Genomic DNA, 25864 nt, shown 5'->3' on the forward strand with positions numbered 1-25864 from the left:
GCATGCAGTTTGTTGATTAGCTGGCAGAGACTGGAGAAATCCCAGCTTCCATTGCAGCCAGAAGATGAAAGTCAGGTTTCCAAATGTGTTGGGAGTGAGTTTTGCTCCTGACAGTAAAGTGGTAAACCTGGAAGGCCCTGTATCCCTCGAAGGATTTGTGATTTTTGAAGTACTCCTTCCTACTGACAACTGGTAGTTAGAGGATCCCTGACAATGCACCAGGGCTGAGGAACGGAGACTTCTCAGAGTCCGTGACTTTCAGTTGTCTTCAAAGTCTTACGCTGTTTTCCAGTCTTTTCCTCCCACCGCATAGTACATTTTCCAAGCATGCGCAGATCAATGGACGCATCTGCTCACTTCTAGAAACACTGCTCCAGAAAAGCTTCTTTCCCCAAGGGCTGTTGGGTCATCCTGTGAGCTGAGGAAAGAAAGCTTACTAGAGTCATGTCCACGTGTGGGGATGAGTCTGTTCCCTGCCCTTGTTGCCATCTGGATTGGAGAGTGAGATAAATCCAAGTTTCAATTCTGATGTTCTGAATTTGTCACCCCCTTACTTTATGACTTTGGGAGACCTATGACTGTCACCGAGCCCCAGACTCCTCGTATGTAAAATGAAGATGGAAGACTTTGATCTGAAATATTGCAAAGACTGAGGTAACAGATTGAAGGTAATCAGGGGGAGAGGCTGCTTCTGTGGGAGACCTTAGGTACCGAATGCAGTAAAGATGGAGCTAAGAACACAGCTGGATGTCCTTAGACTCTAGTGATTTCATTCTGACTAAGCCTTTCCCTTGATGCCGTGTACTACCTCACAGAACAGTGCCCAGAGTAAAAAGCCCATATACTGCATCTAGTTGACACATAATGGTAATGCACGATCACAGGACACAGTGTGATGTCTCAGCACATCCATTTTATCATGTGATCACCAGATCACCAGGTCAAGCATTTAGCTTGTTTTTCACCTCATACATTTAAGGTGAAGAGATCAGAGGTCAGGAGATCGTTCAGAACTCAGAACCCATGGAGAAAACTGCATGCAGTCACACGGCAGTGACCCCAGCCTTTGGAAGCAGAGACGGAAGGGTTTTCTGGGGATTGCTGGTCACTAGCCTAGCTCCAGATTCAGTGAGAGACCCTTTCTCAAGAGAATAATGTGAGGAATGAATTCGGGATACCCTACATCATCCGATCTCCATAGGCATATAGCCACAAGCAACCAGGCACTCATATATGCATAACACACACACACACACACACACACACACACTACACACACACATACACACACACATACACACACACATACACACACACCACACACACATACACAAACACTACACACACACATACACACACACACCACACACACCACACACACACACACACCACACACACCACACACCACACACACAACCACACACACACACACACCACACACACCACACACACACACACACACACCACACACACCACACACACATACACACACACCACACACACACACACATACACACACACCACACACAAACATCACACACACACACACACCACACACACACACACATACACACATACACACACACGTGCACCTGCATATACACATACACACACATCACACACACACACATACATACACACACACCTCTGCATGCACACTGACACCACATTCACATAAGCATAGGTCCACACCTACAGTTAAAACTACTTTACAAAGTGTATAAAATTGTAAATAGGCGAAATTAACTGCTGTTCATTTCGCAGCAGTGTAGCCATGGTTAACAGTAATGTATTGAACACTTGAGAGTATAGCACTTAGCCAGGTTTTGTTTTGTTTTGTTTTGTGGTTGTTGTTTTGTTTTTAACAGCTGAAGTTGGTTGCTCTTCTTCTTTTCCTTTTTAAATTTTATTTTGTTTATTTACATTCCAGGGTTGACCCTCCTTCTGTTCTCCCACCCCAACAGTTCTTCATCCCATTTCTCCTTCCCTTTACCTCCAAGAGGGTACTCTCCCCTCCACAACCCCCGCCCCCAGGTCTCTCGAGGATTAAGTACATCTTCTCTCACAAAGGCCAGACCAGGCAGACCTCTGCTCTATATGTGCCAAGGGGCTTGAACTGCCTGTATATGTTCCTGGTTGGTGGCTCAGTCTCTGGGAGCTTTTGGGGGTCTGGGTTAGTTGAGACTGCTGGTCTTCCTATGGAGTTGCTCTCTCCTTCAGCTTCTTCAATTTTTCCTCTAATTCAACTATAGGGGGTCCCGACTTCAGTCCAATGGTTGGGTGTAAGTATCTGCATCTGTCTCAGTCAACTGCTGGTAGGGCCTCACAGAGAACAGCCATGCCAGACTCCCATCTGTAAGCACATCATAGCATCAGTAACAGTGTCAGGCCTTGCAGCCTCCCCTTGAGATGAATCCCAAGTTGGGCTGGTCATTGACCTGCCTTTCAGTCTCTTCTCCATTTTTGTCCCTGCAGTTCTTTTAAACAGAAACAATTTGGGTCAGAAATTTTGACTGTGGGTTAGTAACCAAGTCCTTTCACTTGAGGCCCTGTCTATCTACTGGAGGTGGACTCTTTGAGTTCCCTCTCTCCACTGTTGGGCATTTGATAGAAAGATTTTTTTTTCTCATCACTGTGTCAGATAACAAAGCAGAGAATTTAGTTGTATGGAATATGAGGCTGCTTACGGTGAACAGGATTGACAGCAAAACTTACTGGGATACAGAATGGGAAGACAAAATAAGAAGACACCAAGGCAACAATTTTGAAAAGCTGTGGAAGTTGAGAGAAAAGAGAGATTCCTAAGTTATCAGCTATTGTGAGCTACTTGTGAATTAATATGGTTGTTTTTATTTCATACATTTCTCATAACCATTAATGGGTAAACCAGAAAAATATTTCAGTGGGTGAACTCTTTCTGAGTTCCTCTCCTGATACATCTTGCTGCCCACATCACAGTCTTTTGGCTCATCTCTCTAGGTGGGTAGCAGCTTGCTCTCTCCGTGTTGAATGAGACAGGTAGTGTGTTCAGCAACAGAGATGTATTGTCAGGTTACGGAGGACAACCTATAGCCGTGGAAGTACCTGTAATGTTTGGGGTAAATCTGTAGACCCTTTTGACCAATGACTCTACAAGACATAACTTACTCCTAATACCAGTGTTTTTACTTGTTAGCATGTCTAGTATTGGCCTTCTCTTCCTCATTATGGGACTGCTCCATTTAGATTCTTTTTTATAGATGTATCTATCTTAGGAAGCTTCTGCAGTAGTAGGTTTCCATACGCCATTCCACATGGACTTTTTGTTTGTGTGTTAATTTCTCTGTGTAGCCCTGGCTGTCCTGGAACTTGCTCTGTAGATCAGGCTGACCTTGAACTCAGAGATCTGCCTGCCTCCGCCTCTTGAGTGCTGTAATTAAAGCTGTGCACTTTAAGTCCTTCATTTCTTTTAAATCCCACTGAGTACAATATGTGGCGGGTATGCACATAGGTGACCTTGAGAAACCACCCGATGGCTATACTCCTAAAGAAAAGTGACTCAGCCTCCTCCAGCACACATCAACTCTTAACAGCTCCTCTGCTGTGCGTAGAGCCTCCGGAGCCCCTGCGTCACTCATGCTGGAATTTGTAATTGTCTTCTTGTCCAGCTATAATGGAGGCAGCCACAGCTGCTGTGGATGCACACATGGACTCAACAAACACACGGTAGGCTTCCATATGGCTTTTGTTAACTCTCCATCCCTCCTCCTTTCCCTCCCTTTCCCTCCCCCTTGCACCCCATCTCTCTTCTTTAGTTCTTTTTATACATACTAGACCCTTTCCACTTCCCTGACTCATGTGTTTTACTATCTCTCCCTCTCAATGTCTCCTTCCACTTCTGGGTTACTATCATGATGCATATGTGAAAGTGCATATGGCATGTGTCTTTATGGACCTGTGTAACCTCACGTGATATACTATTTTCCAATTCCATTCATATACATATATATACATATATATACATATATATATATACATATGTAGACCCTTTTGACCAATGACTCTACAAGACATAACTTACTCCTAATACCAGTGTTTTTACTTGTTAGCATGTCTAGTATTGGCCTTCTCTTCCTCATTATGGGACTGCTCCATTTAGATTCTTTTTTATAGATGTATCTATCTTAGGAAGCTGTTTGTACATGTATATATATGTATATCTCCGTCATCCACTAATCAGTTGATGGACTGTAGGCTGCTTCTATTTCCTAATTATTAGGAATTGAAAACAGTCAAGCAACAATCTGAATACTAGGATATTGTGACCTTGGGGTATACGCTCAGGGATGGTACTATTGGGTGATATGGAGGTTCTAATTTTAGTTTTTGAGAAAAGTCTAGGCTAATTTCCATAGTGACTGCACAAGTTTGTACAACCACCAACCACCAATAGTCCATACAATTCCCTTTCCCCAGATCCTCTCCAGCATCTGCTGCCATTGGATTTTTAAATAGTTGCCATCCTGACTGTGATGAAAGAGAAGCTCAAAGTAGTTTAATTAACTCACTCCTGATGGTTAGAAGTGCTACCTGTTGAAGTGTTTATTAGCCATGTGTATCTCTTCTTTCAAGAACTCTCTGTTGACAAGCCTACTAGCCAGCTTTTAACTGGGTTGTTTATTTTCTTGATGTTTATTTTTTTCTTTACATATTCTTCATAGAAATACTCTGCCAGACGCATATAGGGCAAATATTTTCTGTCATTCTGTAGGCTTTCTTTTCATTTGATTAACACATTTGTTTGCTATACAGAAAACTTCTTCAATGTAAGAAAACCATTTTGTCAATTTGGGGGAAAGCAAGAAATTCATAAAGGCTAAGAAGTCAACAGCAGAAAATAAAGAGCAAAACCGAACTCTTTGTGGCATTTTCTGCATAAACAAAAATTTGTTTTCAGTAATTGTAGAGAAATGTTTTCTCAGTGTAAATCCTGTATCGCACAGATCTGGAGCGCATCTGTGTATCTCACTTACAAACAGCTTCCAACATAGTTTCAAACTATAGAACTAACATGCAAAAGAGGAGAAAGAACCTTTGTGTGAACCAAGATCATGGTAATATCTACCATGTAGGGTTTATTTAACTGATCCTGGGGTAAGAAGCAGTATGAGGTAGACAATGAGACTGTCTAGGTTCAAAGGAGTTGACTTAGTCAACTTCTTCTTGGTAATTAATTAATTAATTAAATTTACATCCTGATTGCAGCTTCTCCTCCCTCCTCTCCTCCCGGTCCCTCCCCTCCCTTTCCTTCATTCTTTCCTCTCCTTCTCCTCAGAGAAAGGTGCAATAAATACATGATAGTTGCTACCAGAGAAATAAGAAGGCCAGAAGTGATTTGAGTATAAACTTTGTCCTGAAAAAAGAAGTCAATTTTTGGTGGGACTGAAACATTACACATTACCTGTATTTTCCGTACAGTGGAGAGAGAGAGCTGGAGGAGAGGATCTTTGTCATATAACACAGGGTGGCCTAGAATTCACAATTCTCTTGTTTTTGCTTTCTAAGTACTAGGATCCCAGGCATATTTCCTTTTAAAGACAATATCCAGCATAAAATGTAAATTATATTATATGCGAAGAATAAAGAAGCACTTTTTAATAAGCAGAAAAAAATAGCAAAAATCAGAATCAGATCTACATGATCTCTACATTGGGGTTATTTGACAATGACATAGAAAACACCATTATAATAGATATATTTAAGCAAATATAATCACATATGCTAAAAGTGACAAAAAGTAGAATTTTTCCTTTATAAGAAAAATAGAATTTAAAAAAAAAAATCATCATTACAGAAAAACTCTGACCCAGAATTGTTCCTGTCTGAAAGAACTTCAGAGACAAAAACAGAGAAGAGCCTGAGGACAAGAAGGTCCAGTGACAGGCCAAAGTGGGATCCAGTTCAAGGGAGGCCCCAAGGCCTGACACTATTACTGAGGCTATGGATTGTTTACAAACAGAGGCCTATCATTGCCACCCTCCAAAAGGCCCAACAAGCAGCTGAAATTGTCAAATGCAGATATTTGCACCTAACCAATGGACAGAAGCTGGTGACCTCTGTCGTTAGATTAGGGGAAATCTGGAAGAAGATGAGGAGGAGGGAGACCCTGTAGGAAGACCAGTAGTCTCAATTAGCCTGAACCCCCAAGATTTCTCAGACTGAACCACCAACCAGGCAGCATACACCAGCTGATATGAGGTCTCCAACATATATACAGCAGAGGACTCCCAGGTCTGGACTCAATCAGAGAATATGCAACTAACCCTCCAGAGACTTGGGGTCCCAGGCAGTGGGGAGGTCTTGTGGGGTAGGGGTTTGGGAGTGGGGATATCCTCTTGGAGACGGGTGAGGGAGGAGGTGTGGGATGTGGAACAGTCAGAGGGTGGACTGGGAGGGGGATAAAGTCTGGACTGTAAAAAATGATTAAAGAATAAAAAAAAAAAAAAGGAAGAAAGAAAAAGAAAAAAAAAACCTGAAAAGATAATGTGCCTGAGATTTAAAATGTGTTTTATTTTTCAGCAGTCCTGGGATAGAAGGATCGAGAATTAGGGAATGCCAGGGGAATGTTACACTAAGAAATAAAAATCACAATTTCACTGAAATAGCAACGACATCTACCAAAGACAGACAAAAGATAGCAAGACAGAAACTAGTGAGCGGTGTGAGCATACATCAAACAACTTCTGCATCATTCCACTGTGAAGTGTAGAAGTGTCTCATCTAGAAGCAGCTGCTGTTGAGACTTGTAAACATCTGTGTTGATAACCTAAGAATGAAGGCACACAGTTGGGATCACTGTTTTCCATAGTCACTCAAACAATGACTGTGGATCAGCAGCTCACTGCTTCCTTCAGGGAAGATGCTCCTTCTTATCTCACAGGCATCTATCTTTCCATTGTTCTAAGCGCTTCCAGCTGTGTTGGTTCTGATTATCTCCAGCAGGCCTAGTGATTCCATCCTGGGGGTAGCAGCCCAAGTTAAAACTGAAGACTGATTTTAGCTTTCATTCTCTGGGGTGATTCCATGTCTCAAAGATCCTGTTCATTATCCATTCAACCGCGTTTCCTCATTTTCCTGTTTTCCTCTGATTTTTTTCCTTACTCTTTATTTCCAAATCTCATCAAAATGCAGCAGCACTGACTAGTCCTGAATGTCCTAAATGAATGGCTCTTTAGTCCCCATGCTGAGCTCTCTAAGATACTATAAGCTATTGTAGTTTTACCTCCCACCCCCCACCCCAGCCTCCATACTCAGTCAATTTTGTGTCGTTCTGGTTTTATACAATAATGCTTTTTAGAATTATAGTATAATTACATCATTTTCTCTCTTCCCCTTTCTTTCTCCAATCTCCCTCTGTTTTCTCTCCCACCACTGCTCACTTTAAAATTCATAGTCTTCTTTTCTTTAATTGTTGGTATATATAATTTGTGGATATATTTATAAGTGTAACACAAATGCATATATATATATATATATATATATATATATATATATGTGTGTGTGTGTGTGTGTGTGTGTGTGTGTGTGTAACACATGCATATGTATATGTGTGTGTGTTTCTGAATACATGATACAAGCTGCTCATTTTATATAATGCTACTTGTATGTATAGGGTTTCATGGCTGATCATTTGGTATGAAATAACCAACTAATATATGCTTTTTCATGAGCAAGACTACTTTTTCCATTCTCAAACATTCCTTAGTTGTCTGTAGCTTGTGTCTAGGCTTGAAGCTGCATAAGCTTTCCCATTTTGATGTCTGCATATTTATTGTGTGAACAAGGAGGAACAAGATGTCCTTGTTCAGGTCATGTTTACATGGTCATGTTGGTCAAACGTAGGGTATAGCTTCTGACCTTCCTAGGAGACACAATCTTACAACAACCTCTGTTTGCTTCTTGTGCTTATAATCTTTCTGCCTTCTCTTCTGCTCTGATCCTGAGCAGGAGGTGTATTGTAAATGTGTCAGTTTTCCTGGGGTCTACAACTATGCATTTTGATTGCCTTGGGTTTTCTGTAATAGTCTCTGTCTGTAGCAAGGAGAAGTTTTCTGGCTGAAAAGTGAGAACTACACTTATCTGTGGGTATAAGGACAAATCTTGAGAATGTAGTTAAAGAACATGCTGGAATAGTAAAGGGGTGGAGGCAGGTTTTCCTCCAAGATCAATAACTTCACTAGCCCTCTGTAAATGGCTAAGTTTCCAGAATGAGTTGTGGTTTCCATCTTGTTGAATGGGGCTTCAGTTCAATCAGACTGTTGGTTCCCACCGAGAGACACACATATCTATTGCACTCTTTTTATTCATTTCTTTTGTGAGCTACCAAGTCTAGTTTGTGTTGTGCATATGTTCTTGACCATGTAGCCTTCCAATGAGTCTTTGTAGGCTTACCAAGGGTTACACTCTTAGAGAAAAATGGCTTGCTATCTTCCAGCAGCTAAGAATTGCAAATACCTTCTTGATGAGGGCAGGGACTTGATGCTCATTTCTCCTTTCCATGCTGGGTTTGGTCTGGCTTGAGCTTGCACAAGTCTTGTGCATACCATCACAACTGCTGTGAGTTCCTATGCTGTGTTCAGAAAACACTGGTCTCTCCTAGTCATCCATCACCTCTAGTTACTTACACTATTTCTGTCCCTCCTTCCACAGCTATCCTTGAGCTTTTTTAGGAAAGGATCTGGTAGAGATGTTTCACTTAGTACTGAGAATTCCATAGTATTTTATTCTCTGAACTTAGGCAAGCTGTATATTTCTGTCTTAATCATCATCTATAAACAATGCTTCTCTGTTGTGAGTTGAGTGATAGATGATAAGTCACTGGGAGAGTCTCGTCGCTGTTTATTTAGAATAGTAGTAATTGGTTCTCCTGTAGCTTCTCTTATGTGGGTAAATGATGAATAATAAGTCATTGGGAGTGTAATACAACACCCAATTAGAATAATAGTAGGCTTTCCTATGGAGCCTGTGTTTGGTCTCGCCACAGACTCTTCATTGGATAATGGTGCTAGGTATGGGTTTCATCTTGTGCAACAGGACTTAAATCCAATCAGAAAGTGATTGTTTACTTACATGATGTTTGGAGTTTTACCACAAAAGGGAGACTTTAAAATTATAAATAGATGCTGTGTTTATCAACTTAAATAATTAAAATTATTTCACATTTATTTCTTTTATTTATATTTTACTTTTTGGTTTCTTATTTTTAGTGATGGAAACAGGACCTTGAGAACTTAGATGAGGGAGTAATATGTCACCTAGATTCTAATGAGTGATTAATATACTATGACAAGTGTCACACCCCACTCAATCACTATTCCCAATTATAACCTTAAGCAGAGAAATGCCAGTTTGTGGTCAGATTCTCAATCTTGTTGGTTTTGAAATAGTAAATGTGACGGGCAGTTATGTCACTTTGCTGTAAACTTTGGGAAGCAGGTATATCATCTCACCTGCATTAGCTGATTTTATAATAAGGTGTGGGTGGCAGGCACCTTCTCTGGAATAGGTCAACATGAATGTCTGTTACAGGCATCTCTTCTGCCATAGGTGAACAGGGATGTCAGTTACAGGCACTTCCTCTGGCATAGGTCAACAGGGAAGTCAGTTACAAGCACCTTTTCTAGCGTAGGTCGACAGGAATGTCAGTCAGATGCGCCTTCTCTGGCATTAGGTGAGCACGATTTCTGGAATTAGAATTTTAAGACTTACTTCAGGTTTTACTTTTGCCAAACCTGAAGTTTTAGGAAGCCTCTCAGATTTCCTCTCACTATCAAAACAGTGACACTTGTCCTCTACACAGTCATAGTTGCTCACTGATGTTGAAATTAACTAAACAAAAAGGAGATGAAATAGTTTGAATTAAAAGTGTGTAAATGAATATGAATGCCAGGGTTGGTGTTACTGGACAAGGAAATGGGATTGACAGAGGAGGAATCCTGTGACTCAAAAATCACGAATAAGGAGATTTCACTGCTCCTACTATAGGATAGAAGTGAACAGAGTCCATACTGGGACAAAAGCCTACACACTTAAAGTGAAATGCACTAAGCTAAGTCAGACAGATGCAGACACCCACAGCCAAACAGTGGATGGAGCTTGGAGACTCTTAAGAATAGGAAGAAGGATTGCAGCCTCTAAGGGGATATAAACTCCACTGGACCCTTGGGGCTCTCAGAGTCTGAAACACCAACCAAAGAACATACACAGCTGGACCTAGGCCTCCTGCACATATGTAGCAGATGTGGAGCTTGGTCTTCATGTGGGTCTAGAACAGCTGGACCAGGGGCTGTCCCAAAAGGTATTTCTTGTATGTGGTTTATGTTTTTTTTTTTTTTAATTTTCTTTATTTACATTTCAATTGTTCTTCTAGCTGGCTTGCCTTGTTTGGCCTCCATGGGAGAGGATTCACCTAGCTTCATGAAGACTTGATGTGAGAGCATATCCAGGGAGGCCCCCATGTGCTCAGAGGAGAAGAGGATGGGAGATAGGGGAGAGATTATGGAAGTGGGTGACCATGAGTGGGACAGTGAGTGGGATGTAAAGTGAATAAATAATAATAATAACAATAACAACAACAATAAAAATACTCTTTCAAGCATGAACAGACACAGATGCAGACCAGATTCCCAGTTCTCAATTTTGCTGTTATGTAATAACAAGACCACCCAAAAGGTGGCACTAAATACAGTTATTTTGTGACCTTTAGTGAGGGAGAAAAGTATTCAGATCAAGTTGCAGCCCTTTTCTCCCTAATTTTAAAAATTTTAAGTTGTCTTCTCAGCAAACTTTTAAACACTAAACAACAGCTGTCCTAGATCTTAGCTTCTATTTCATCTCAACACAAAGCATTTGAAATTAATTTGTGCGGTAGCTCTGTAGAATTAGTGTGACATCTTCCAGCTTATATGACTAGTACATGTTTTCAAAGAACCATCAGAAACCTCATCCATTACCAAATAGTAATAACAAATTTTTTTTTATCTTGGATTTTGGTAAAATAGATACTATTATCTGAATGCAAATGTATGTCTCAGGATTATAGGCAATGCTAATAAAAATGTTTCATTAGATGTATACATATTTATACTATGTTAGATCAACTTTATGTATTAACTATATATGTATATGTATGAAATTATAAATTCTATGTAACTAAGCTAGCCATTGCATAGGTACATTAAGAATATGTCATGGCTGGTTGATATCCATAAAAGGTCTCCCATTTTCTGAAGAGAAAGGAAGGAGGAGTGGAGGGGGAAGAGGAGACGGATGGAGGAGGAAGTGCTGGGAGGAGAGGAAGGAGGGGAAACTGTGGTCAGGATGTAAAGTAAATAATAAGTATAGAAGGGATATATGCACACGTGATTACACATTTGATTACCAATGGATAGTAATCTTTTTTTTTTTCTACAAAAAGTTTATGAGTAGCTAAACATTCTAATAATCACTGAAAATTGTTGGGAGCCGCAGTGATTCACCATTCCAAGATGGCGCGGACATACTGTCCTCCCACTTGTAAACAACTGACTGCGCAGTTGAGCGCGCCAAAGTCACTGCCCATCCCGGGGCGTAATATGGGGTGATGAGTGAACAGCCAATCAGAAGTGAACACGCCACTCTAGGGTATATATAGCAGTGCCTTTCCCGGGCTTGGAGTCTTTTCCGCTTTTGCTGTTACAAGAAGTAAAGCCTCGTCTGTAGTGATACCCGATTACTGCCTCCGTGTCCTTATTCGCGGGCAAAAAGGGACTCGGGAGGTGCGTGGAACAGAAAATGTGTTAGTTTCCCTGAATATTACAATGGAATTAAAGTATAATAATAGGAGAAAAATCTACTGTCAATAAAGACAGACAATATACATATGGTGAAAATAGTATAGAATAATATCCTGTTGCTTTGGTTTAAATATTTCCTCTCAAATTCATGTTGAAATATATTAGACCTCATAAGAGCAGTAAGAGGTGGAACCATAAGGGGTCACATGGGTTCTGAATGGATAATTTCCATGTCATGGAGTGGGTTGATTGTCTTGAGTGGGTCCTGAGTGCTTTCTCACCGTGGGAAGACTCTGACCATACAACGAAGTATCTTACTGACTGAACCACTTTCTCAAGTTTATTTTGAGTATGTAATGAATTGTAACCCACATATACACTCAGCTTATCAGCCAGGTCATATAGTAAATGAGATGATATACAGAAAACAAAAGCTGATTAACTCTTCCTGCAGTTCAAAATAAAGTTTTAGAAGGTGCTTCTGCCTGGTTCTGATTTCTCTATCAGTACAGCTACTTTATCAGAACCCAACTTAACTATGCTCAGCTCCCCCCCTTTTTTTTTTTTTTTTTTTTTTTGCCAAACTGTATATTTGCACATTTCCTTTTTCCTGATCTACTTACTGCTCCATTTCACTGTGATCTGGGAAAATCTAGTGAACAACGACCACAGCCCCACCTAGATATTGTGCTATGGTTAAGTTTCCTCTACCAAACAACGGTTTATTGCTTTTCGCTTACACTTTTAGGACATGGGAAAAAACACAGCAAGATTTTTCTTCTTAAGGAATCACTTTAATAATTGTGTCATCAATAAATAGTACATATGACATGAATGCTGGTTGGTTTTCATGTTTACTTTAATAAATTGGGAAGAAACAAAATATGTTTTAGAACCTTAGATACTGTGGTAGTTTGAATAGGAATAGCCCCCATAGACTCATGTGTTTGAGTGCACGGCCCATAGGAAGTGGCGCTACTAGGAGGTGTGGCCTTGTTGAAGTAGGTATGGCTTTGTTGGAGGAAGCATATCACTGTGTAGGCAGGCTTTGAGGTTTCCTATGCTCATGCTATGCCTAGTGTGGCACACAGTCTACTGCTGCCTACAGATCAAGATGTAGAACTCTCAGCTCCTCCAGAACCATGTCTTCCATGCTTCCCACCATGATGATAATGTACTGAATCTCTGAACCTGTAAGCCAGTTGCAATGAAATATTTTCTTTCATAAGTGTTTTTGTGGTCATGGTGTCTCTTCACAGCAATAAAACCCTATCTAAGATGGCTACTCACTAACCGCATTAATGAATGCTGTCCTCTCTTCCTTCCTTCCTTCCTTCCTTCCTTCTTTCTTTCCTCCCTCCCTCCCTCCCTCCCTCTCTCACTCCCTCTCTTTCCCTCTCTCTCTCTCTCTTTCTTTTTTCTTTCTTTCTCTCTTCCTCCCCTCTTTCTCTCTCCTCTCTTTCTTCCATCTTTCTTTCTCTCCCTCTCATTTCTTTCACCTTCTTCTCTTTCTCTCCCACCTCTCTCCCTCTCTCTATTTCACTTTCTCTCCCTCCCTCCCTCCCTCTTTCTCTCTCTGTCTCTTTCTTTCTTTCTTTCTTTCTTTCTTTCTTTCTTTCTTTCTTTCTCCCCCCTCTCTTTCTTTTCCTTCTCACTTAGTTCTATTGCTTTCATTAAAATGGAAGGAGTCACCAAGCAAATATACAAAAATGTATATATTACAGAATGTGATCAGTAGCTACAAAAAACTCAAATACAAAAAAAAAACGAAGTGAGATAAAAATTATTCTAGTTTTATAGAACAATGAGAAATAACCCCAATTAGGGGCCCTATTCTTAGTAACAAGGCATACGAAAGCTCCAGTGATACAGAATAATGTGGAAACAAGGCCTAGGGGAAAGGAGGCAAGAGGCAGCAGCCAAGATTTCTGAATTAGATGATAGCTTTATTAACTGTCATTTACTAGCTATCATTTATTAGCAGATAGTTGAAGTCAATGATAATAGGTGTTTCCTCTGTTTTACACTCTCTACAATGTGGCTTTCTGACACACTATAACTTTGACCAGCATTCTGGACAGAATGTCTCTAACCAAAATTCTAACAAGAGTCTCATTCCCTTCGGAAACATTAAGAGTCAAACCTTGACTGCTGCTCTTCTGGTCTTTTGCTCTCTTTTCAGAATAACTGTTAAATTTTCCTTAAAATCTTCTCGGGCTTTTCCAGTGCTCAGCTCTAAACTATTTCCCTTTTTCCTGTAAGTCAGTTTAAAAGGCCTAAAGACCATGGGGTCAAGTTTCTCAGAGCAACAACAATGGCCCTACTTCCTAGTACCAGTTATTTGTATTTTTTTCTTCTTTTTGTTATGACCAATAACTTGATAAAAAGTAACTCAAGGGAGAACACACTTATCTTGGGTGATAGTTCGAGGGTATGGCAGGCAAAGCATAGCCATGGGAGCTTGTCCACATCTATAACATCAAGAGGCAGCCAGAGGAGATGGCAATACTCTGGTGGCATTATCCCTCATCCCTTCTTATTCAGTAGAGTGCCATTCAGTACCATGCCTCAGTCTGTGGCATGGTATTACTCACATTAATGGTGGATCCCTGGAAAAGCCTTCACAGATTTACCCAGGCTTACACCTACCTCCTAATCCAGTCAGATTGAAAATGAAGATCAGCCGTCACACTCAGCAAATGAATTTTAGAAGCTATATATATTTTTGTTATGTTATCCCCAGTGGCTATGTCAAGGGAAGAAAGAAACAAACACGGGAACCATTCAGTAAACATTAATATTTCTTATGGGAAGTGACATTACAGGATCTTGTCTCATTGCAGGTGGGTCATATAATGCATAGCCAGAGGGAGAGTTCTTCCTGAATTCCTTAGCATTACTACATCACTATGAACACACACACACACACACACACACACACACACACACACACACACAAACTGCCCATAGCTAAATATCCCATAAGGAAATAAAAAAAATCATGGTCCATGGTTCAACTTACATTTCTCCTTTCAGAACATCAGAAAGGCTCATAGAAGCTTCTTTTCAACAAGTTTCCAGCCACTACTTACTGATGAAATAAAACAACTAATAAAGACGTTCTAGATCAAATCTGATATGATACAATTATTGCTAGCATCCAGAGAGCAGTGAAAAGTGAGTAATTGTCATAGTTGGGTTGTCTTAGTTTCTTTAAGCAGCTATAATAACCATTAATGAACTGTTTTATATATAAGAACAATCTATTTCTGTAGAACAGAAAGTTCAAAATTAAGGTGCGGGCATATTTCATGCCTGGTAAGAACTTGTTCTCTTTTAGACAAACATCTTGGAAGATGGACTTATCCTGTACCCCATGTCATCTTGTGGGAGAATACAGGGCTATTTCATTATTTTTTTGAGACAAGCTCTTTCACTGGCCTGAAGCTTGCCAATTACAAGAAAGTGGTCAGCCACCTAGAAATCTACCTGTTTCTTCCTATCCACTACCCTACAGCTAGGATCATAAGTATTCACCATCACATGAAAGTTTCTTGTTGATATTCTGTATTTATTAGATTTCATGTTTTCATTTATATTGATCATATGCTTTTTCCTTGCTCAGCTCCTCCTACATATTCCCCACCTTCTTTTTACCCAACTTCATATTTTTCCCCTCAAAAAGAAACAAATGAAAAATAAGATGAAAAATACTGATGCAAACCAAAAATCACACACACACACACACACACACACACACACACACACACGCACGCACGCACGCACACACACTAAGATCCATTTTGTGTGGACTAGGTACTCCTGAGCATGGAGCTCCCCCTGGAGTATGGTTATCCTGGAGTGACTCAGTGCCACTTTATTGGAGAATACTGATTTTTTATTTCAGAGCAGGTGTCAGTTGCAAATAGCTTCTTAGTTAAGGTGATATAGATCACTCCTAGGTTCTGTGATCTATGTAGTCTCAGGTTCTTGGCCACTTTGGCAGTGTCCAGTATGGGTTCCATCACATAAGGTGAACTTTATATTCAGTAACAAAGTGGTTGGTTACTCACATAGCATTTGGGCCACTGGTACACCAGTATATCTTGCAGACAGGTCACTGTTCTATGGGCTCATTCACCCAACGATTCAACAGGATGGAACCCACTCCTGGTACTGGAGTTTCTATTCATTAGCATAAGGTGACTAGTTAGGTCATTGTTTTCTCTGTTACAGAGAAAGTCCATTTAAATCACTTTCATATATGTATGAATATAAATATATATATTCTTATATATATGTGTACATATATATGAATATATATATGTGAATAGTTTAGGAAGCTTCTATGGTAGTAGATTTCTATAGAATTTTTATCTTTTATTATATAATATTTTATATGTAACATTATATTATATAATTATCAATCATATTCATATTAATTATAAATTGCATTAATAATGAAATTAATTATATCAATTAATTTATATTGTTATTAAATAATTATACTTGACTATGTATTAAATTAAATACATTTAATTATGTACAATTATAAACAATTATAACTAAATAATATAATTATTATATTAATTAAATACATAATTATATTAATTATAATACATAAGAATGTAATTATTAAAAAGATAATATATTATCTTTTAATCTGTAGAATTTTATAACTTTTTTCTGTTTATATGGTGGATTACATTGATTGATTTACATGTGTTGAACCATCCTCATGTTTCTGAGATGAAGCCAACTGAACCATGGTGAGTATCTTTTGATGCATTGTTCAATTTGTTTTGGAAAGATTTTATTGGAAAGTTTTGCATCTGTTTTTATGAGAAATATTGTTTTATATTTTTTGGAGTCATTGTATAGTATCAGTGTCAGGGTAATTGTGGTACCATACAAATTACTTGGAAATGCTTTTTTCATTTCTATTTTGGGGAATAATTTGAAGAGTTAGACATTGTTTTTTCTTTGAAAGTCTGGTAGAATTCTAAACAGAATCAATATGGCCCTGGATTTATTTTTGTTTGGTGAAAAAATATATGCATACATATATATTTCCAAATATATATTTACATATAAACACATATAAATATATTTTATATATATATACATATACACACATATATAAAATATATATTTCATAATACATATACTTTTTATTTCTAATTCATTGATTTCAAATATGAGTTTATTTCTTCCTATCTACTTGGGTGTTATTTGTTCTTGATTATCTAGAGGATTCAAGTATATTATTGAGTAATTAATATGAGATTTCTTCAACTTTTGAGGTAGGCACTTAGTGCTGATAAACTTGCTGTCTTGTGTTCCATAGGTTTTGGCATGTTGCATAAAGCTTTGATCTTGGTTGCTGTTTTGCCAATCTGACAGGCTGTGGACCAGAAGAATAATGCTTAGTTTTCAGACTTGGTATCACTACAGATTTTAGTGTTCAGATCTCAACTAGCCCAACTTTTGAAGTTCTGTTTGGAGTTATCGTTTAAGGATTAAGCAATATCTGGCTGATGAAGTGTGTGGGGTGGTTGATAGACCAGTTAGGAGAGAGGAATTGATTCTTAAGCAAGGCTTGAGGTCCAGCTCCATGAAGGATAGTAGAGTATACTGTCTTTGTTCCTGGATGGCCGTGAATCTTAAGGTGGAGAGGGTAGACTAGGAGGTGGGGCTATAGTGGTCAGGCAGTAGTAGGTCTATGTATATTTTCAAGAGAACAGAATAGAAGAAGGGAGAGAGAGAGTACAAATAGCTAACCTAGCAGTCAGGTATGTCAGCTTGGGATCCCTGAGAGAGAGGTGTTTCACAGTTGAGAGTATCGGTAGAATGAAAACGGCCTAGAAAACATGGCTAAAGGGAGTATTGAGGGAAAACTAAGGGACTCTGAGCTCACACAGTAAGGCCATTAGGTACTCTTGGAGGTTTAGAGGTTCTCTGGAAGGAGAGGGGCAGATGATTGCAGGTAGTGGCAAGTCTAACAGTACTCTAGAGAGTCCTGAATGGAGGAGTGGAAGGAGACCAGAGGTAGGTCCATGGTAGAGAGCAGTTTCTCTCTTCTCTCTCTCTCTCTCTCTCTCTCTCTCTCTGTCTCTCTCTCTCTCTCTCTCTCTCTCTCTGTGTGTGTGTGTGTGTGTGTATGTGCTTGTGTTTATGTCTGTGTGTTGTTATTTGATTCCTAGAAATCTGAGTATTAAACTCAGGTCCTCAATCTCATATGGCAAGCGTATCACTGATGTAACAACCATCCAAGCCCGTGTCAATTGTATTCTATCTGATCCTCCTCTGTCTTTCTTGTTTGTTTGTTTTCTTGTTTTTTTTTTTTTTGAATCAGATAAAGTCCCCAGATTAAAGGAACAGACTGTCTTCTAGCGGTAAGCAACACAAAGGAAGGAAACAAAAATAACATATAGGGCAATTGATTATTTTGTCAGAAGTGTACTCAGAATAACTGCTGCAGTAACACATAGGATGAGCAAAGTTCCTAGCTCTGGAAGGAGGGAGGAACAGAGTTGCTGAGATGAAAGGAGGGCATGGAGGACACTCTAAGAAATCACAGGGCCAGGAGATGAGACAACCTATATATAGGAGTTCAGTATTCCTGTACAGGCTCAGGTGCTGACAGATAAAGCCTGAGAGACAAGCAGGAGTCAGACCATAATGGGTGTTGCTTCCTCCAGCGTTTAGTTAAAGTTCACTTTGTCCCACTTTGTCTTCAGGAGCTCCTATCTGCTTAGAGCAGAAGTGAAGAGGGATGTGCTATGATTTGCATCAGGAGAAAGATTCATGGTGAGGGACAAAGACAAAGACACAGAAAGAGTTTAATATGCTTTTGCAGTTAGTGAGTTGAGGAACACGTCAGGACACTAGGTTAAATTAGGGCCTTTGGTGAGGGAAAAGAAGATAAAAGTTATAGGCATAATCAATGTGGTTTACTGATAAATATTTTCTCAAGGCGTGCCCTTCAACTAATTAGATGTGTGGGTGAGGAAGAGTGAGAAGTCAGGGATGAGATGCAGGCTCAGGCTTGGGAAACCAACAAATGAAGCCAAGGATTGGTCAGTGATGTCATTCCTTCTTCTTCGGCTTTATATGTCTGGGAACTGAAATGCTAGGGAGTGGAAGACTATATGGTAAACATTCTAGGAGTTAAGTCCATTGCTCCCTTCTTATCGCTTTTCCTCATCAGGAATAGCACTTCCCAGTGAAGTAGGTGTCATTGCGGTACACTGTGTGGAATTCCCAAATAATCAATAAAACATTATGCTGAAGGAAAGACAGAACACTTGATGCTAGAAAATGTAAACAACCCCAAATATAACAAATAAATTTGATTTTATTTTGATTAGAGAAAACAAAAGGATAGTACTTATCATAGGTTTGGTGACACAATCATAACTCGGGCTACAAGGTAGGCAAGGCAGGAGGATTGCAAGTTCAAGACTAGCCTAAGAACTTAGTGAGACTCCATCTTAAACTTAAAAAAAAAGGTAGAAGGAGGGATAGCATTCAGGCAAGAATGCTTGGCTAATATGCACAGGGTCCTGGGTTCAGTTCCTGCTACTAAGAAAAACACTGGTTTCTCAGAATGTTATCACTTTCCTTCGTTGAGCTGGTTACATTTAAATATATCTGGCATATGCGGATATGGATTTAAGAAGGACTGATAGGTCTTAACTGAATATCAGTTGATGATCTTTGGTTGTATACTGTAGAAACTCCCTCTGACTCACATGAGCCAAAGACAGTAGTGATGACTAATTGGGAATTCTCAGGCTTGACATACATGTCTGGAGAAACTGGCCTGCGACTAAGTAGAAACAAGAGCCAATGCAGACAGCCACGGAGGAACTCTTGGAGATACCCTGTAATGTGACTGTCTACTCAGGAAGCTCCGGGAAGCAGCTGAGTCAGCAACTGACAGGCTTCTCGTCCCTCGGCTCAAAGGTTTCAATTCCATGGAGTTCAAATTATTGCCAGTCATGAGGAACATCTCTACTGTTTAGGGAGGAGAGGACGAGGCCCCTAATTACAGTCTTCAAGCAGGGAAGGGGCTAATTCTTCAAACATTTGGAAAGCACTCTGCTCTTAGGAAGAGAAAAAGGATGCCAGCCAGACAAATAATTACAAGTGCCCACTTCGTGATGAGTTGAACGTTTCTTGTTTGTTTTCTACTTCTAAAGAGTCATGGAAATGAAATGGAAGCTTTATAAAGCATGGACGTAAAAAAAAAATCCCTCTTATAGTTAACTACTCTTTTATCCAAAAGGTAGTCTAATTTTTAACTTTTAGAAAATAAAATGAACATTTTATAAGCAGTAGGGCACTGATACCAAGATAGTAGGTCGCAATAGGACATTTTTTTCTTTCTTTCTTTTTAATTGCTTATTTTATTTATTTACGTTTCAAATGTTGTTCCCCCTTCCCGGTTTTTCCTCCACAAACGTGTAGTTGGAAGAGACCATGAGATTAGATGGGATAGAAATGGAACAGGTGAAAAGGAAGGCCAAAGAAGAGAGTATATGAGGAAAGTAAGGAACAGACAGAAAGCAAGCTCCAGCACTACTTGGATGAACTTCAGGACAACACTCAAACCTAATCTGCCACCCTCCCACCAGCATCCTCAGGGAACACCCACCACTAATTACAGGACTAAGATGCAAGCAGCCACTTCAGGGTTGTGAGGCCCCACATCCCTCGGCAGGGTTTAAGATGTGGCTGTGTTTGTTTGTTTGGTGGTAGGAGACAGCTTAAATTTACTTCCCCTGGCCTCAGTAGATGTTGATGTATCTTCTATCTAATCTTGCTCCAGAGCTAGGAGATACCGGTGCCAACTAAGGTTCTGTTTGTTCTGCCAGACAGACTTGGTGCTAAAAAATGAGTTTGCGAGAAGGGTGTTTGTGCAAACATGGAGAACAGGATTCCAGTTTGGTCAGGAGTTTTCCTTAGAGATTGCTGTGAAGGTTTCCTTCTTCCTTTACTTTCTCCTCCTCCTCCTCCTCCTCCTCCTCCTCCTCCTCCTCCTCCTCCTCCTCCTCCTCCTCCTCCTCTTTCTCTTCTTCCTCCTCCTCCTCCTCCTCCTCCTCCTCCTCCTCCTCTTTCTCTTCTTCCTCCTCCTCCTCTTCTTCCTCTTCCTCCTCCTCCTCCTTCTCCTTCTTCTTCTCCTTCTTTTTTATCTCCTCTGAGAAAATAAGTCAGAAACACTATTTTAGTGATTGATTATGAAACCCGTTGAAAGATTTTAAGCAGAGCTATATTTCAAATCAGTTTTGATGACACTTCTCTTTTCTTCCATATCTAATATTGTTTTTGTTGCATAACAATTTCAGTGTGTGTGTGTGTGTGTGTGTGTGTGAAAGGAAGAGACCAATGCTGAGAAAGTTGACATTCCTTTGCAGGGTAACACAAAACTTTAGATAAAATGAGAGAAAGATGATACTTGGAACGGGACAACTGTAATTAGTGCTTTCTGCCAGCAATGAACTTCTTTTATTGCAATTCTGACACTCTGTAGTCTACCCTACTAAACATATACAAGTTAATAGCTGTGTGGAAGCTTAAAAGTTCTCTTTTCAAGCTAGAGAGATATTGACTATGGGATGGATGTGATATTTGCTCCATAGGCTCACATGCTCATCTTACTCTGTCTATTTGACTTTGGGAAGTTATGGAGACATAGGGATGTCAGACTTGGCTGGTGGACATAAGCCACTAGGAGCATGCCTTTTTTACATATACCCCATCCCAGCTTCCAATCCAGTCTCAGTTTCCTTGTCAGCTGAGGTGGTATGGAGCTTCTACAACATATTTCTGCTACCTTGAGGGCTCTTCCCATATTGGAAGAGCCTTCTCTGTTCTGATGGATTTGGACTCATTGGCAGCTGTGAGTCCAAACAAGTTTGTCCTTCCTCAGGCTGCTTCTTTTTGTTGCAGCTATCATAGACATGATACAATGTCTGCGATATGCTTTCTTTTTCATTTAGTATGTACTTTTTGTGACTATGAGTTTCTGGCCCTGTAACAAAAAAAATAAAAATGAAAAAAATAAAAGGTCATGCTTTGTCTCCTGGGATTAAAGGTATGTACCACCATACCTGGATCTAAATTTAGCTAGGTAGGATCTTGCCCCCAAATCCCTTACTTTGTTAACTCCTGGAATATAGGATTCAGTTCCATTTCACTTCCTTGTGTCCCCTTAATACTTTTTTTTAAAATTGTATTTAATCTTTTTGTTTTAACACTCCAGATTTTATCCCCCTCCTGGTCTATCCTCTGACTGTTCCCCATCCCATACCTCCTCCCCACTCCCCTTTAATTTCAGTGTTACAGGAGACAGAGACATGCAGATCTCTCAGTTCAAGGTCAATCTACAAAGCAAGTTTCCAGGAAAGCCAATTTTAGACAGTGAAGGAACTGGAAAAGAGAAAGCTGATAATAGAATAGGGGGGGTGGGGAGAGTATGTTCCAGCCCCAGCAAGCAGCAGAACATAACAGCTTTGGCCATGTGGCTCTGGCTTAAAGTGTAAAAAAGAAGAAACTCCTGGGACAATTAATGCTGGTTAGCTGGAGCTAAGAAATTAGTGGTGATTAACAAGAGACAAGCATTACCAAGGAGAAATCTTCTGGAAAGCTTTTTTTTTTTTTTTCTTTTTCTTTTTTTTTTCTGTCTTTCTTTCTTTCTTTCTTTCTTTCTTTTTTTTTTTTTTAGCATAAAGAAGCTAAGTTCCAGAGATATCCAAAGTTGTACTTTATACTACAGCTGGACTTGGTAATGTGTAAGAGTCACCTAGATGGTACTGGATTTGAAGGTATGAAGGGGTCATGAAGAGCAGCTGAGGCTCAGCACTGTGAGAGACCATGAAAGGCCATTGGTGACAGTGCAGCCTCAGCTGCAGTTGATGGCCCAGGACTGAAGGAGTCATGCAAAGGATTAGAGGCTTTGCACCATGAAAAGAGCCTATGAGAGGCTATGGTAAAGCCTAGTTGCAGCAGAAGACTCCAATGTATTGGAGATGCTAGTACCATGGGATGATCACCAAGAACAGCAGCAGCAGTGGAGTGGATCAACCTGAGCTTAGAGTGCTACAGAGGGCAGAGCTAGAGAAGTGATGCCAGTCCTTTGGAGGAGCCCAGAAGATCATGTGTGGATCCCAAATACTGAAACAAGAAGCTATAACATTGAAGTCGACTTGGAGACCACAATATGTTAGAGATGCCGGAGCCGTGGTCTATCTGCTGAGGAAAGCTGCTAACAGGGAGTTGAACCAGCCCAGGAGAAAGAAGTTTGTTGCAGTCAACAAAGATGAAAATGAAGTTGGAGATCTGAAGACTGCTTTGACATCAGGCATCGAGATGCAGAGTTTGGAGTTTGCCCAGCTGGTTTTCTGTCTTGCCTTGGGGAATACAGTTAAGTGATTGGATGAATCTCAGAAGAGACCTTGAATTTTGGACCATAGTTGAGAATCATGACATTAAGTTCAATTTCTTTTTTTTCATATTCAGAACTGATTTACTGGAATCTATGACAAATTATACTTCGAATGGTTGTGGGAGAAGATCGAATCAGGCTGCAGGACCTCCCCAAGGAAGAGACACAGCTTAAAAGTTGTAACACTCTAATACAAAGAGACTCCTGGGTAAAGTCAGACTTATATTTTATAAAAATGTGTCCATACACTGCAGAAGAGTATGTAAGAGGACAGCCAAAAGGTGGATGCCATCCAGAGGCAGAATGACACAGAGTCCTTCTGTTCAAGTCCATTATGCTCTTTATAATGTCCTCTCTATCTCCTTCACTTCCTCTAGGGTCCCTCATTCTATGAAAGTGCTGGGAGAGAGAAAAGCCATACAACTTTCATATATTGCTGCTCTCCAATGGTGTGTTTTTCCTGTAGACATAAGGCTGAAAATAAGCTTATGGTTCTCCATGTCAACAGATATTTTAAATCTGAAGAATTTGATTGGAATTAAAATGAAATGAAATAATTATTTTTCCAAAGTCCATCCAGAAATGGTTGAATACACATGGCCAATGCCTCTAATCAATCACTCGAGTCCTGCCTTTCATTTCTCAGAGCCCAGAAATGACCTCACTTTATATATCCCCAACAAGAACATTGTCTGGCCTCCAAATTATAGATAAAGATTCTGACAATCTAGACATATTAATTACAAAGCAGACCTGTTTTGGCTGCCTTATATCCGGGACAGTGTCCATAAGCTCAGAATAAAGTTGTATAAATTTGTCTGGAAGAAGAAGACCCATGTTATTATAGATCTCATCAGGGGCAGGGTACTTCACCAGGGTCAGCTTTGTGAGGTTGGCAGTATGCTGCAGCAGCTTCTTCAGGCTGCCCATGGACAACAAGTTCTTCACAAAATTGTCTTCAGTGAGCTGGGAACACTGGCTCAGCGCAGGCAGGAGGGCACTGAGTTGCGAGTCCATGATCATACAGTCCTTCAATTTTAATGTCTGCAAAGTCGCTGTCAGTCTTTGTAGCAGGCTTCCTAGAAATGCATCATGTAAATGTATAAAGGTGACACCACTCAGGTCCAGGTGTTTCAGCTTCTGGATGCTTGGACACTGGGACAGATAGTTCATATCTGATTGTGACAGCAAGCAGTGAGTGATAGCAAGGGTCTCTAATGAACTCTCCAAGCACCTGAGCACTTGGTCCAGGCGACCATTCAGGAAGTAGACATCATTCAAACAGAGATGTTGGAGCTTATTCAGTTTGGAGAACTGGAAAAAGATCTCTGGAAAACAACAGGCTTCCATCTCTAGGTCCTGAGGCAAATTCAAAGGTTCGTAGATTTTCTGGAAAATGAATTTCTGGAGGTTTTTCATCTGGCCCAGGCCACAGGCTAGCAGTGCTAGGGTGTGAATGTCCCATTGTGTCCTTTTTTCCACTTCCTGGATTGAGTCTGTATCAAAAACCTCCAAAACATCCCGTGGGTCATAGGTATGATAGTCCTGAAACTCTAACTTCTTACAGATCACCTGTATCACATCTTTCCTCTGCTTGGCCCACCGACAAAAATATTGTAGATAATTAGAAGAATGGTGGTACATGAGGAAATGGTTCATCAATACAGTCACGGGCTGTTTTCCACCTAGGATGTGATGATTTCCCACAGCTTGGTTGCTGCCAATGACATCTGGAGAGCAGTTCATATGCTGTCTTCCAGCCCAACCCTTCCAGAAGTGGTGGGCATCTCATAAATCAAGCACTTGTAGTTTGCACCTCCTGGGTCGATCCTTTTGTGCCATCAGCAAATCAAGGCCATCTAGCACAGCTTTGAAAGACTCCAGGTGGAGAGTCTTCTTCAGGGCTTTTAAAGGAAGGCAGGGGAAGGGCCATGCTGCCACCACCTGCCTCAGGATGTTAGGTTGTTTGCTGGTAAATGCATCCTTGAAGAGTGGTGGGAAGAAATGTAAGGGTAGGTCCTCCAGAGCAGAGATAGCCAAGGCTTCATCTTTCAGCAGGCTTCTTCTTGCCAGCTGCTGACGTGTTGGTGGGGCCCTGAAGCTCATCATGACTTTTAGGTATGTGGATGTTGCTTTGGTCACTGCTCTCAGAAGCTTCAATCCCAGAATGGACAGGCTGGCAATCCAGATTCCAAGGCTCAGAGCTAAGTTCAATTTCTTAAAGTTTTACAAGGATCTAATCATTTCACCTTACTGTTTTGTTTACTATCTCATCGATTCTTGTGGTAAAGAGCATGTGAATTAGAGAGGTAGAGGTAGAGCAGAATTTAAGACAGTCATGTACCCTGTAAGCCTTTCTTGTCATTTTGTGAGGAAATAGTAGGGCTTAGAGCTGAAATACTATCCTATAAACCGGGACATCTTTCTTTTTGCGTTTAGAATATAAAACATGTGTTGGAGATGAACGACTGATAGTTCTTCCTGGGAATTATTATTTTTTTTTTTGGAAGGAATTCTTTTAGCATGCTTTTAGGCAATGCTAGCTTTCTTTTAGCCTATCATGCCTACAGAGTAATGTGGCTATTTGGAGAAACCCCTTTTT

General features: G+C 40.2%; 1 pseudogene; it reads right to left on the reverse strand.

The window, feature by feature from the left end:
- Positions 1-25368, reverse strand: part of LOC117718314 (PRAME family member 12 pseudogene) — a 28832-nt pseudogene extending 3464 nt beyond the window's left edge.
- Positions 25369-25864: the final 496 nt, after the last annotated feature.

This window comes from Arvicanthis niloticus, chromosome 12 (genome assembly GCF_011762505.2).
Source record: "Arvicanthis niloticus isolate mArvNil1 chromosome 12, mArvNil1.pat.X, whole genome shotgun sequence".
Lineage (NCBI taxonomy): Eukaryota > Metazoa > Chordata > Mammalia > Rodentia > Muridae > Arvicanthis > Arvicanthis niloticus.